This window comes from Equus quagga, chromosome 8, assembly GCF_021613505.1.
Source record: "Equus quagga isolate Etosha38 chromosome 8, UCLA_HA_Equagga_1.0, whole genome shotgun sequence".
Classification (NCBI taxonomy): Eukaryota; Metazoa; Chordata; class Mammalia; order Perissodactyla; family Equidae; genus Equus; species Equus quagga.
Window position 1 is genome coordinate 62,958,858 of NC_060274.1, and position 12,592 is coordinate 62,971,449.

General features: G+C 39.5%; 1 long non-coding RNA gene across 1 annotated transcript in view; it reads right to left on the reverse strand.

Moving 5' to 3' along the window:
* Positions 1–11,931, reverse strand: part of LOC124244148 (uncharacterized) — a 36,744-nt gene extending 24,813 nt beyond the window's left edge. The window contains exons 1-2 of the long non-coding RNA XR_006889893.1: positions 11,837–11,931; positions 11,522–11,670 (exon numbers count right to left, since the gene is read on the reverse strand). This is a non-coding gene — a long non-coding RNA (uncharacterized LOC124244148). The remainder of the gene's footprint in view (positions 1–11,521; positions 11,671–11,836) is intronic.
* Positions 11,932–12,592: the final 661 nt, after the last annotated feature.

Sequence of the window (12,592 nt, forward strand, 5' to 3'; positions counted from 1 at the left end):
AACAATAAATAAACCACCTCCAGACCCCAGCCTTGGACGCCATCAAGTATTAGAAGAAAAAAAAGCTTAAGATCAAATGCGCAAAAGTGGAAAAGGGCAAAACTACATAGATGAAACTTTCAAATAACTCAGTGGCCCCTATTATCTCTCTCCCCAAGGGCAGAAGGGCCATTACTGCAGTTATGGGACAGTGAAATATTCTCCCCATTGCGGAACTGAGCCAATCTCCTCTCTTACGGGTGATGACAGCAAGGGCAAGTACACTAAGTGAATCAGGGAAGGAAATGGCTGGCAGGGATGTCTGCAGACAAGGCGTGAAAGAGCTGTTCTCTGGGTTTTACCAGGGCAATCACATTAAGGGAAGAGAACCTTTCAATCAACTAGGAAGAAAAGGTTATTATCCTGAAAGTCCTCTTTTGTCACCTGGTTACAATTAAACATCATGGGTTAAGATGAAGAAGGAAACTAGCAATTGAACATCACAGTGGTCTAGGCACCTTGATGGGTACTTGGTTCATGTGATCTCGTTTCATGGTATAGTAAATGCTGTGACTTAGATGTCTTCTTCCCTCATTACACTGGTGAGAATAAAGCAGAGAAGCTGAGTAGCTTGCCCACAATCACTCTATTAGTAAGTAATAAGATGGGATTCAAACCTGGGTCTGTGTGACTTCAAAGCATGTGCTCTTCCCACTGCATTTGGGAAAATTTGCCTCCCGACAAACAGGTGCCCTCCTTCTAGCCTCTCTTCTCAGATGTATAAGCTCATTCTCCTCTCCCTTACTTGAGGCAGGAATTCTCCTTCAAACTGGACTATCCTTGCTTCCCCTCAAAGAGAGACTCCTCTTTAATCAATTGTTTTCCCTCGAACATCTTCAGGAAATCCCATCTACAAAAACAGTGGACTGGGAACCAACAAAGTCAGGACAAAATCCTTTTAAAATGTGCTTTTTGTAATGGAGGGAACAGACATTATTTTTATTTGTAATACAAATGAATCCTGGTAGTTTGGGTTTAGGTCTACTCTAGTTTACCTCTCAAAATGTACCCAAGTGTCACTGATGGCCTAGAATGCCTAGACTGCAGGCCTCCTTGGTAGATGCTGCTCCGCAAGGATCTCTGCATCTGGGGATGGCAATGTGGAACTGGACACTGAGCAATTCTCAAGTTCTTTCCTCTACTTTCTCATTTGCCTTCACATCAGACTTTACTAAAGAGGTAAGGGAAAATTAAAGTGAGTATGGGGTAAGAAACTTGAAACTGCATACTAAATATAACTTTTCTAACAGTCCAGAGGCCAACCAGACACAATCCACAGCAGAATTTACTTTTTTCCTCATAGTAGTTCCACCATAGTTTGCACAATTCAGGATGCCTCCTTTGCAGCTACTAAGGTATGTGAGGGGCTGGCCTGCAAGGAGAGTTACATGGACAGTGTTTATGGATATTTCATCCAGCTTGTAAAGAGGCATGATGTATTCTTGCCACAGAACACTTTCTTTAGAGACAGAACTTCTCTGCCCTTCAGAGTTAGTGTCTCTCTCTTGGTCTGCAATTGGACAACCCCTTCTAGCTTTCTTTCATAGAGGATAACAGTCAATTTATTTTTTTAGAAATTCAGTATTACTCAACCTTGTAAAACTCTCAGCCTTCTGAGAATATTTGTGACTTCTGTGTGCTGCCTATATACACATGTTTAAAACTGTGCTTGGAATCTTAATTTATACTTTACTGTATAAATGATACCTTGTTATGGTAAAGGTTAAAAGCAAAATTCTCCTGAAGTCAGTACATGAAGGATTACAGTTTTCCATAAGACTGGGAAACAAGGGAAGATGGACCTTAAATGGTTAAGCCTAGTGTGCAGTAACCAATAAGAAGAGATATAAAAGAGAGAAGAAAAGCTCTCAGGACAGTAAAATTGACTGTGTCCTGAATGCAATAGCAATTAAAGAATGTTTATTTAACCAATTCCCTTTGTTCTGATTTCATGTTCATCAAGTAAGCTTCGGGTTATAATTTGACATCTCATGTTCATGTATCCACAGAAAGAGAATGGATTGGTTATAGACTATAGTTCTCTGGCTAATGTGACAACTATATTTTCCATTATAAATCAATAAATTGTCACTCAGTTTTGGATATCAACATTGTGAGCTTGGTTTCCATGAAATTGTCACTGAGAAATGCATTCATTCTCATGAGTCAACTAAAGCTTCAGGACTTCAAGCCTAGACAAGCTCAGGGCCAGATCATCTACTGTAATAAATTCACCAAAATAAAGCTCCCTCACAGGGTTCTGTGGGGTGTCTAAAAAGACAGCTGCTGCCTTGGCCCTAACAACACACCTCTCACAGATTGGGTCTGTCTTCACATATCTATTTCTTCCATGCACCAGTGTTAATTTTCATTAATTTTTGGCATCCTAATCAGCCTTATGCATAGGAATTTGCCACAAGCAGAATATATTCTTCACATTTAATTGGGGGAAAAGCACACTTTTTTTGTTTTCTCATCCCACTTATGTCAATTGTCACTTTCAGCAAGAAAAATGTAAAGAAGGGAAAGTCAATAATCATTACCTTCCCCTCACCACCAAGAACACAAAGCTAATACATAAGAAACATCACTTAAAAAATATTCTAGATTGGAGATCACTGCTGGACTTGAGGAGCTGGCTGTGTGAGCATTTGCACCACCTTTTTTCTCCACGAACAAAGAAGGAGATTTATGCTGCCAGAAACACCCTGTGTAACGGAGCTGAGGCTGTTGATTTGTGACAGAGAAGAGGAGACTGAGACTCCAGGCAGGTCCTGCACAATACCCTGTCTCCTTTGGCACAGCCACAACAAAGAACAGGAAGCCTGAGTCCATACCAGGGACATTTGAGAACCATGTCCAAAGTCACCAGGTCTGGAAAGGAAAAGTTAGATTAGCAGTCCTCAAACTCAATTCCAAGTCTGCAATTCCACACCTGTATGGAATATTGAATCCAGGTATACAATCTAGCACATTTGTCTGCAAGGAAGAATTTCTATTGATTCATTTACTCCACACTGTTACTTGGGAGATGTGACATCAGCATCATGGTGGAGTGAGCTCTTACCTTAGACTCTCCCCCATAAGATACAATGAAATGTACATTCATAAAACAACAGAGGACATTCACACAACACAATAGACATCTGAGAGACCCAGAGGCCACACGTCTGAAGGTGGAGGTGCTGGACCCCCTGAGAGGAAGTGGAGGAGGTAAGAGGATCTCCTCTCCCTCACCCTGGCAGAAACCCATGCACAGCTCTGAGAAAAGAGGGGGAAAGGGCAGGTTTCTGTGGGAAGGCCTTCACTCTCCAAGTTCCCTCACAGCCCATGGGAAAGCTCCACACAGGGGGCCAAGCTATTGCAGGAGTGTCTTCGTCAAGCCAGTACCCCTGGAGAGCAGATAGCAAAGGCAGAGCAAGAACATACCTGGGATCAAGCATGCAAAAGAAAGCACCCCTCCCCTACAAAGCGCTCCATCTCAGGTAGTTGACCAGAGTACCCATGCATATGTTAGAAAAGTAGCAGTTGTGAGCAAGTGAGCTGGCAACTGCAGACAGGTCCTGTCAGCATAGATTCCAAAGGACACACACAGATGCCAGAGATCACAGCAGGCTCAGAATACACAGCTCCTGACCCCTCTCCCCAAGTGACAGCAGTTGGAATCTGTGACCAGATACTATCACTATGCACATGCACAAATCCACAACATCAAACAATATGAAGAAATACGTTATTACTCAAGACCAGAAGGAAAATGACAAGCACCCACAAATCAATCCTGAAGGTGCAGAAATTCACAATCTAAATGACAGAGAATTCAAAATAGCTATCATAAAAAAAAACAACAAGTTACAGAAAATTCAGATAGATGGTTTAATGAAATCAGGAACAATATTAATGAACAGAGGGAATTCTTCACAAGAGATTGAAACTAAAAAGAAAAATCAATCAGAAATGTTGGAGATGAAAAACACAATGGATGAGATAAAGAAAAATCTGGACTCCCTGAATAACAGAGCTGATATTACGGGGGATAGAATTAGCAGTTTGGAGGACAGAAATACAGAAATGCTTCACATGGAGGAGAGAAAACTAAGATTAAAACGAAATGAAGACATATCTGACTCAATTAGGAAAGGCAACATAAGGATTATAGGTATTCTACAGGGAGAAGAGGGGGGGAATGGAGCAGAAAGCTTGCTCAAAGAAATAATAGGTGAGGGGCTGGCCCAGTGGCACAGCAGTTAAGTTCACAGGTTCCACTTTGGCGGCCAGGAGTTCGCTGGTTTAGATCCCAGGTGCGGACATGCCACTGCTTGGCAAGCCATGCTGTGGTAGGTGTCCCACATATAAAGTAGAGGAAGATGGGCACAGATGTTAGCTCAGGGCCAGTCTTCCTCAGCAAAAAGAGGAGGATTGGCAGCAGATGTCAGCTCAGGGCTAATCTTCCTCCAAAAACAAAAATAGTAGTAATAATAGGTGAGAACTTCCCAAGCCTGGGGAAAGAGCTAGAAATTCCAGTAAAAGAAGCTACTAGAACTCCTAATTATATCAACATAAAAAGATCTTCTGCAAGGCAGATAGTAATAAAACTGGCAAAAGTCAATGACAGAAAAAATATTAAGGGCAGCAAGGTAGAAGAAAATAACTTGCAAAGGAACCCCTATTAGACTTTCTGTGGATTTCTCAGCAGAAACCTAACAGACTAGGAAAGAGTGGGATGATATATTCAAAATTCTGAAAGACAAAAACTTTCAGCCAAGAATACTCTGTCTAGTGAAAATATCCTTCAGATACGTTGGAGAAATAAAAACATCCCCAGATAAACAAAAGCTAAGGGAGTTCATTGGCACAAGACTCCCTCTACAAGAAATGATCAAGAAGGCCCTCATACCTGAAATTAAAAAAAGAGTTTACAAAGCCTTGAGCAAGGAGATAAATAGGCAGACAAAATCAGAAAATTGCTGCTCTCTGTCAGAACAGGTTAGCAAACACTTAATTATAATATTAAAGATAAGGGGAATGAAAATATCAAAAATAACTATAATCTTGTCATTTTAACCACAAACTCACAACACAACATGGAATAAGTTGTGACAACAATAACTTAGAATGGTAAGAAGAAAGAGATGGAATTGGCTTATACAAAGGAAATGAGAGGCTATCAGAAAATGGACCATCTCATCTATGAGATTTTTTAATACAAACTTCATGGTAACCACTAAACAAATAATCAGAACAGAGACACAAATGGTAAATAAAGAGAAAACTGAGAAAGCCATCATAGAGAGCCACCAAACTGAATTGGTAGTCTGAAATACATGGGAAAGGGACACTCCACCAAGAAGACATAACACTATAAATATGTATGCACCCAACACAGGAGCACCAAAGTACATACGGCAACTATTAATAAACCTAAAAGTAGATACTAACAACAACACAATAATAGTATGGGACCTTAATACCCCACTTACATCAATGCATAGATCATCCAGATAGAAAGTTAACAAAGAAATAGTGGAACAAAATGAAAGACTAGACCAGATGGACTTAATAGATACACATAGAATGCTCCATTCAAAAACAGCAGAATACACATTCTTCTCAAGTGCACACAGAATATTATCAAAGATAGACCATATGTCAGGATACAAGGCAGGTCTCAATAAATTTAAGAAGATTGAAGTCATAACCAGCATCTTTTCTGACCCTAAGGCTATAAAACTAGAAATCAACTACAAGAAAAAAACTGGGAAAGGGACAAAGATGTGGAGACTAAGTAATATGCTACTGAACAACCAATGGATTGTTGAAGAAATTAAAGGAGAAATCAAAAAATATCTGGAGACAAATGAAAATGAAAATACACCATACAAACTCATATGAGATGCAGCAAAACTGGTCCTAAGAGGGAAATTCATAGCAATTCAGGCCCACCTTAACAAACAAGAAAAATCTCAAAAAGAAATCTTAAACTACACCTGACAGAATTAGAAAAAGAACAAACAAAGTCAAAACTTAGCAGAAGGAGGAAAATAATAAAAATTAGAGCAGAAGTAAAAGAAATTCAAACCAAAAAAAAAAAAACAGTAGAAAGGATCAATGAAACTAAGAGTTGCTTCTTTGAGAAGATAAACAAAATTGACAAGCCATTAGCCAGACTCACTAAGAAAAAAAGAGAGAAGAGTCAAATAAATAAAATTAGAAATGAAAGAGAAGAAATTACAATGGATACCACAGAAATACAAAGGATTATAAGAGAATACTATGAAAAACTATGTGCCAGCAAACTGGACAATCTAGAAGAAATGGGTAAATTCTTAGACTCATACAACCTCCCAAAACTAAATAAACAAGAAATAAAGAATCTGAATAAACAAATCACAAGAGATTGAAACAGTAATCAAAAACTTCCCAAAAAATAAAAGTCCAGGACCAGATGGCTTCTCTGGTGAATTCTACCAAACACTCAAAGAAGATTTAGTACCTATCCTTCTCAAACTATTCCAAAAAGTTGGAAAACAGAACACTTCCTGGCAGATTTTATGAGGCCGACATCTCCTTGATTCCAAAGCCAGACAAGGACAACACAAAAGAGGAAAACTACAGGCCAATATCACTGATGAAGATAGACGCAGAAATCCACAACAAAATATTGGCAAACCAAATAGAAAATAAACCAACATACGGATAAAAAGAACAGATTAGTGGTTACCAGATGGGAAGGGGGTTGGGGGGTGGGCATAAGAGGTAAAGGGGCACATTTATATGGTGACTGACAAATAATACTGTACAGCTGAAATTTCACAATGTTATAAACTATTATGACCTCAATAAAATTTTTAAAAAATATTGCAGACATACAGCCTTGTTCCAATTTATTATACATGTTTACTTTCACCATTTTTGATAAGGAAATACAAGATTTTTGTCTTGTGCAATTTTTCTCTGTCTTGAACATCTGAAGGCAGACAGATTTGCAAATCCATCATCAAGGTAGGATACTGTAAAAATATTTTATTCATGTTTGCCCATGTTACCTAGAGAGTTGTTTGCTTTTCCTACTGTTTCTGGGGGAAAGTGAGAGCTCTACTTTACAGGACTACCGCAAACAATAGTAATGTAATTTCATGACAGCCAACATGAAGAAGCACTTCTCTATCAGTTCCCAGATGTATTTTGAATTAAATCAACAGATATTTATTGAGTCCCTAATATGCACGCTTAGAACAGAGGAATCCCCAAATTTATATGCAAGAAAGTGTTATATTTGAAGTAGGTTTTATGTGTTTATTTGAAATTGTGCTGAGACAGAGACACGTGGGGATCTTCATTTGTTCTCATGTTGCTACCATAAAAAGGTGTGTTTTTTTCTGTGAAAAATGAAATAAGATCTATAAGACTCAGTTCTAACTACATTATGGGTGAAAGAGAATCAAAATTTAACTTGAATATCAGCCACAGAAGTCCTATGTATAGTCCTATTGATCATTAATAACCTTTGAAACTAGTTAATCAAGGGATGGCTGCTGAAATATCACCATATAAACCACCCTAAGCCAATTCATTAATAATATCTTGATGAAAAGGGAGGGAAAAAAGTGTTACACAAATAATAAATGGTATCTGTAACAAAAGCATACAATTTCTTGCGTGCTGGCCTGGTGGCAGAGTAGTTAAGTTCACGTGCTCTACTTTGGAAGCCTGGGGTTCACAGTTTTGGATCCCAGGTGCAGACCTACACACCGCTCATCGAGCCATGCTGTGGCAGTGTCCCACATACGAAAAACAGAGGAAGATTGGTAGTGGATGTTAGCTCAGGGACAATCTTCCTCAAAAAAAAGTGTATAATTTCTTACCTCTTATATTAGCTCTTTCAAAATTTATTTTTGTGTTTATTGTTTCTATAATGTAGGGGATGATGTATCTTCTGAATGGGTAGGGAGACTGAGGAAACATAAAGTCCTCGGTGTCCTGGAAAATGTGCATTTTCAGGATGCCTTTGGGCAAAGAGTGATAGTGATCTCTGACTAGAAGATACAATTTTGCAAGTATAGTCTATGCCAAGAGTTACACTCTCTCTTTGCCACCAGTGACCATAAAGTTCCTCTGAGAACTAAAGATGCAATGTAGCTGATTAGAAACAATATTGAAAGTCCCACACAGTTAATTTTGGTGGTTTAGATACATTTTTCTTTGTTTTCTTCTTCTTTCTTTCTTTCATGTAGCATTTTTAATCTCCCTTCATCAACCTCATCTCAACTTCTATTTATCCACCCTTTTTCATAAAGTCTTTCAATAATTCCAGTAAAAACAGAACTAGCCTCTCTAGTCTCTGCAATTTAATATATAGTGGACGTTTGTCATTAGCCATTCTACTTCTTAAGAGCACTCTAACATCCTTCTAGGGAATGATTTCCCCTCTTTCTGAATGGTCGTAGTTGAAGAGTAATTGTAGGTGCCTGCCCTGTCAGGCTCCCATCTCTAAGTCCAGCCAGAGGGTGGGCAAGTGACCTACCATCAGCCTATTGAATGTTCTCCTCTACATTTTGAGTCTGAGCAAGTGAGGCAAGAACAAAACGAATGATTCACAGTCATATACAGCAGCGTCAACATAACAGCAGAATCCTGACCACACTGTTCCAGCCATGATATGGTGGCTGTACTTCCTGCTTCTCTGCTCTTCACAGCTTCCTGGAAGCCTCCCCATTCCCCAGCCTGCTCCCCTACCTAGCCTCCAACTGATTCTGAGAGCCTCTGATATATTTTGAAACAACTTCAGTTTTTGCTTAATTTAGCCAATGGACTTCAGTTGCTTACAACCAATATCCCTTACTAACACACTGTATAAGTCAGTACTCGGTTATATATTTTGCCATGATTTCTGTGCTTTAATTTTGACTCCCCAACAGCATTTTAAGTTACAGAGTTAATATTCACTAAATGCTGAAAATCTCAGGATAATAGAAAACACAAACTGAAGGAGACTTTAAAAATAAAGGTATCGATGAAGAAACAGACACTATTGCTAAAGTAACTTGCTATAGGTCACTTTCTTAGTGGAATCAGGACTCGAACAAGAATTACATGCTCTGCTGTTTATTACTGCTTCCACCAGAACAGGTTCCCTTCTTGTTCATTAGGTGATTTTTTTGGAAAACATTAAGATTAAACTATGAATCATATTCTCAGATATTATTCAAAGAGAATATAATATGCATTCAAACAAGGAGCTTTAAGAGCAGTTATAGAGCACTCTAACAAAACAATAGAACTGCATCCGTCATCTTAGGATGTCATCCCGCAGAGCTAATGGAACACAGGAAATAATTCCCAAGAATGTGCCAAAGAAAGTAATTTCCCATAAGAACCCAAGGAAATATACTGCTATAACGATCACTGCAATAACTGATATACTATTCATAAGCCTTCATTTATCATGAGCTTTATAGAGTTATTTCCATACTGAACAGAAATTTTTCTCTCAGTTTCTTCCATGAGACAGCTCCAATACCTAATGTTCCACGATTAACTAACAGGTATCATGTTGGATTCAGAGTGACTATTTGCATAAGTGTCGAAGGAAGAAGTTTAAGGACTGTGCTGAGAGGTTTGTAATTCACATTAGAGAAGAACTAGGCACATTGCTGCGAGAGGTTTGAGCACATGTCCCTCTCGGTCTGTGCATTCTTTAACATGGTTGTGGAAGAAGCGGGCTCTAATGAGTGACAGCGCATACTAGTCCTGCCAGAGATTTCCATCTCTGGAGTATAAAGATAAGTCCAAGAGGAAAGTTTTCCTGTTCTGGAGTTTAAATCATAAATATCAAAGAATAGAACTTTTGGCTGCCATGCTTTCAATATTTTTCACACATTTTCTATATGCTAACAAATTAATTGTTTGCTCTCCTTTCTTTGGGCATGACTAATATGACCTATTTACAACAACACTGCAACCCATCATTTCAATCTTACAGCAAACAGATATATCATCTAGAATCTGGATGTCAATTATAACTCCTTAATTACGTGCACCCCCATAATGGGCAAGAATTTAACCCTCAGGTCTGCAGAGTTGAGATAAAAACGAATAAATGAATGAATTTTTTATAACTATCTTGATACAGTAGTAGCAATGAGGTCATAAGAAAACAAATACGTCTTAGTAGTTTCTTACCTCTGAGACCAGAATTTAGAATTATGTGCTACATGTGATCTAGTAATAGAATTAGGTTAACAAATCCAGAGCCTTCTACAAGGCAGCTAGGGCCAAGAAAATACTTGAAAATTTTTTTGAAGACAGCAAAGTTGCCATCAAAATATTTTGCCATGGCCTTCAGAGCCTTCTGTTACTTGACCTCTGCCACTATGCCAGAAGTATCTTCTATCGCCACCTGCCTCACTAACCCAACTGCATCCACACTGACCTTCTTTCTCAATCTTACCTTGGGGCATCTTTGCCTCTGAGTTTGGAATGAGAGAGTGGCTCTTTCTCATCATGAAAGTTCTCAACCCAAAGAGGCTTCCCAGACCACCACAGCTAAAATAGCCTTCTACCCACTCCCATCTTCATAGTTACTGTCTACTTATTACTCCATTTGCTTCATAGCATTAACACCAACAAAACATTTCCCCACTTCTTTGTAATCAGTTTACTTACAGTTTGAACTCTTTGGAGGAACAAACATGAAATGGTTTTAATTTTTCCCCAGTCAGTGCGTTCAGCTTTGCTCTGTTCAGTTTTCCTCTCCTGCCTCTGAACACTAACTTAGGCAGCTCTCAAAGCAGTTGGGTCACTTTCAGTTGTTAAAAATCCAGTCTAGATTATTTTTTTTTTTTTAGGAAGATTAGCCCTGAGCTAACATCTGCTGCCAATTCTCCCTTTTTTTTTTTTTTTTTCCTTGTGCCTTGCTGAGGAAGATTGGCCCTGAACTAACATCCATGCCCATTTTCCTCTGTTTTATATGTGGGATGCCTGCCACAGCATGGCTTGATAAGCAGTGAGTAGGTCCTCACCTGGCATCCCAACCCTGGGCTGCTAAAGTGGAACATGCAAACTTAACCAGGTTGTGCCACTGGGCTGCTCCAGTCTGGATCATTTTTAACCTTTAGTCTCATTCTCTTTCTCAGGATGTTTCTTCCCAACATCCTCCTTCACACTTCCTCTCCATTCCTTCCAATATTAGGGTTTCTGGAATTGGGGATGAAAAGGAAAAAAATATGAAAGATAGCCAACATCTTATGTAACTGGCTGCCTGCCAGGGGTTCTCTCTTGGTCATTGAGACTTCTCTGAGTAACAATACATGGCCTTTGATGTTCACCTTGCAGCAAGCCTCCAACTGCTGGTCCTTCAGAAAACCCTGAGGGATCTCTGACAGACAATCTCACGCTGACTAGCTTCTTCCAAACTTCCCACAGCAGCTTAGCAGTCACCTTAGCAGTCACCACAAAGCTCTTGGTATCAAGACCTACTCACCAACTGAGGTACCAGGGGCCAGTTCAGGGCCAGTGACAGTTTGTAGTGTCTATTTGAACTGGAACATTCTCATATATTTGCCGTGCAAAGGTTCAAGGACAGGCCACACCCTCTCTCTCTCTTCTGCCGTTTGTTTCCAATTTTTTTTCCTGTGTGTTAAAATGGCATGGAGACAGATCAGCAAGGACATGTATAAGCAGAAGATCCAATAAAAAAACAAGATGCAGTCTCGCTTTCTGGCTGATACCCCCGATCTCTAAGGATGGCTCTCTTGCAGCTCCCCTCTCTTGGCTTTGGGGATTAACAAACACTCACGTGACTTTCAGGAGATACCTCCGTAGCTCCACCAATAGAGGAGACGAAAATACCAAGCCGTCTCACTTTAGGAGGCTGATTCTCTCTCTCTCTCCTCTCTAATTCCCTCTCAGAGAGACTGCATAGGAATGAAGAAAGGGGAGCTGGCCTGACTTTTGGGAGAATTACTTAAGCAACCACAAGCCTTGAGGGGATGTCTGTCTCCAATTCTTTGCTGTTGACTTTAGAATCCAGAGCACTCAACGCATTCTTTAACCTCAGATTTGGCTTCTAGCCATCAATTTAGAAGCAACAAAAAAAGGTCTCTTTTACTTACTGTCCTGTATTACGTTTTATTTTACTTATGTCTGTTTATTTCTTAGCACCTCCCACCAGAGCAAATGTTTAAAGACAGCAAGGAAGTCTTAATTCACAATCATATCCCCAGCCTCTAGTTTAGGGCTTGGCACATGAGGCACTGAATAATATTTATCGACAGATAGTATAAATGAAAGAATAACAGAGTTTAAGAAAAGTGGTAGTTTGAGGGTTTTATTACTAACAGTTTATTACTGTTCTGTGCTCAGAACAGGATAAAGGGGATCCTAGGTTCTCAGGAGTGTCCAGACTAACTCTTCTGTAACAATCTAGTGACCAAAGTGGAGCTAGAATCAAGGCTTTTTTCCCCTTTTCTCTGTCTCTCTCTTCTTCCTCTATTCCTGTCGTCCCTCGGCTTTCTCTCCTTTCCTTCCTCCCTCCCTTCCTTCTTTTCTTTCT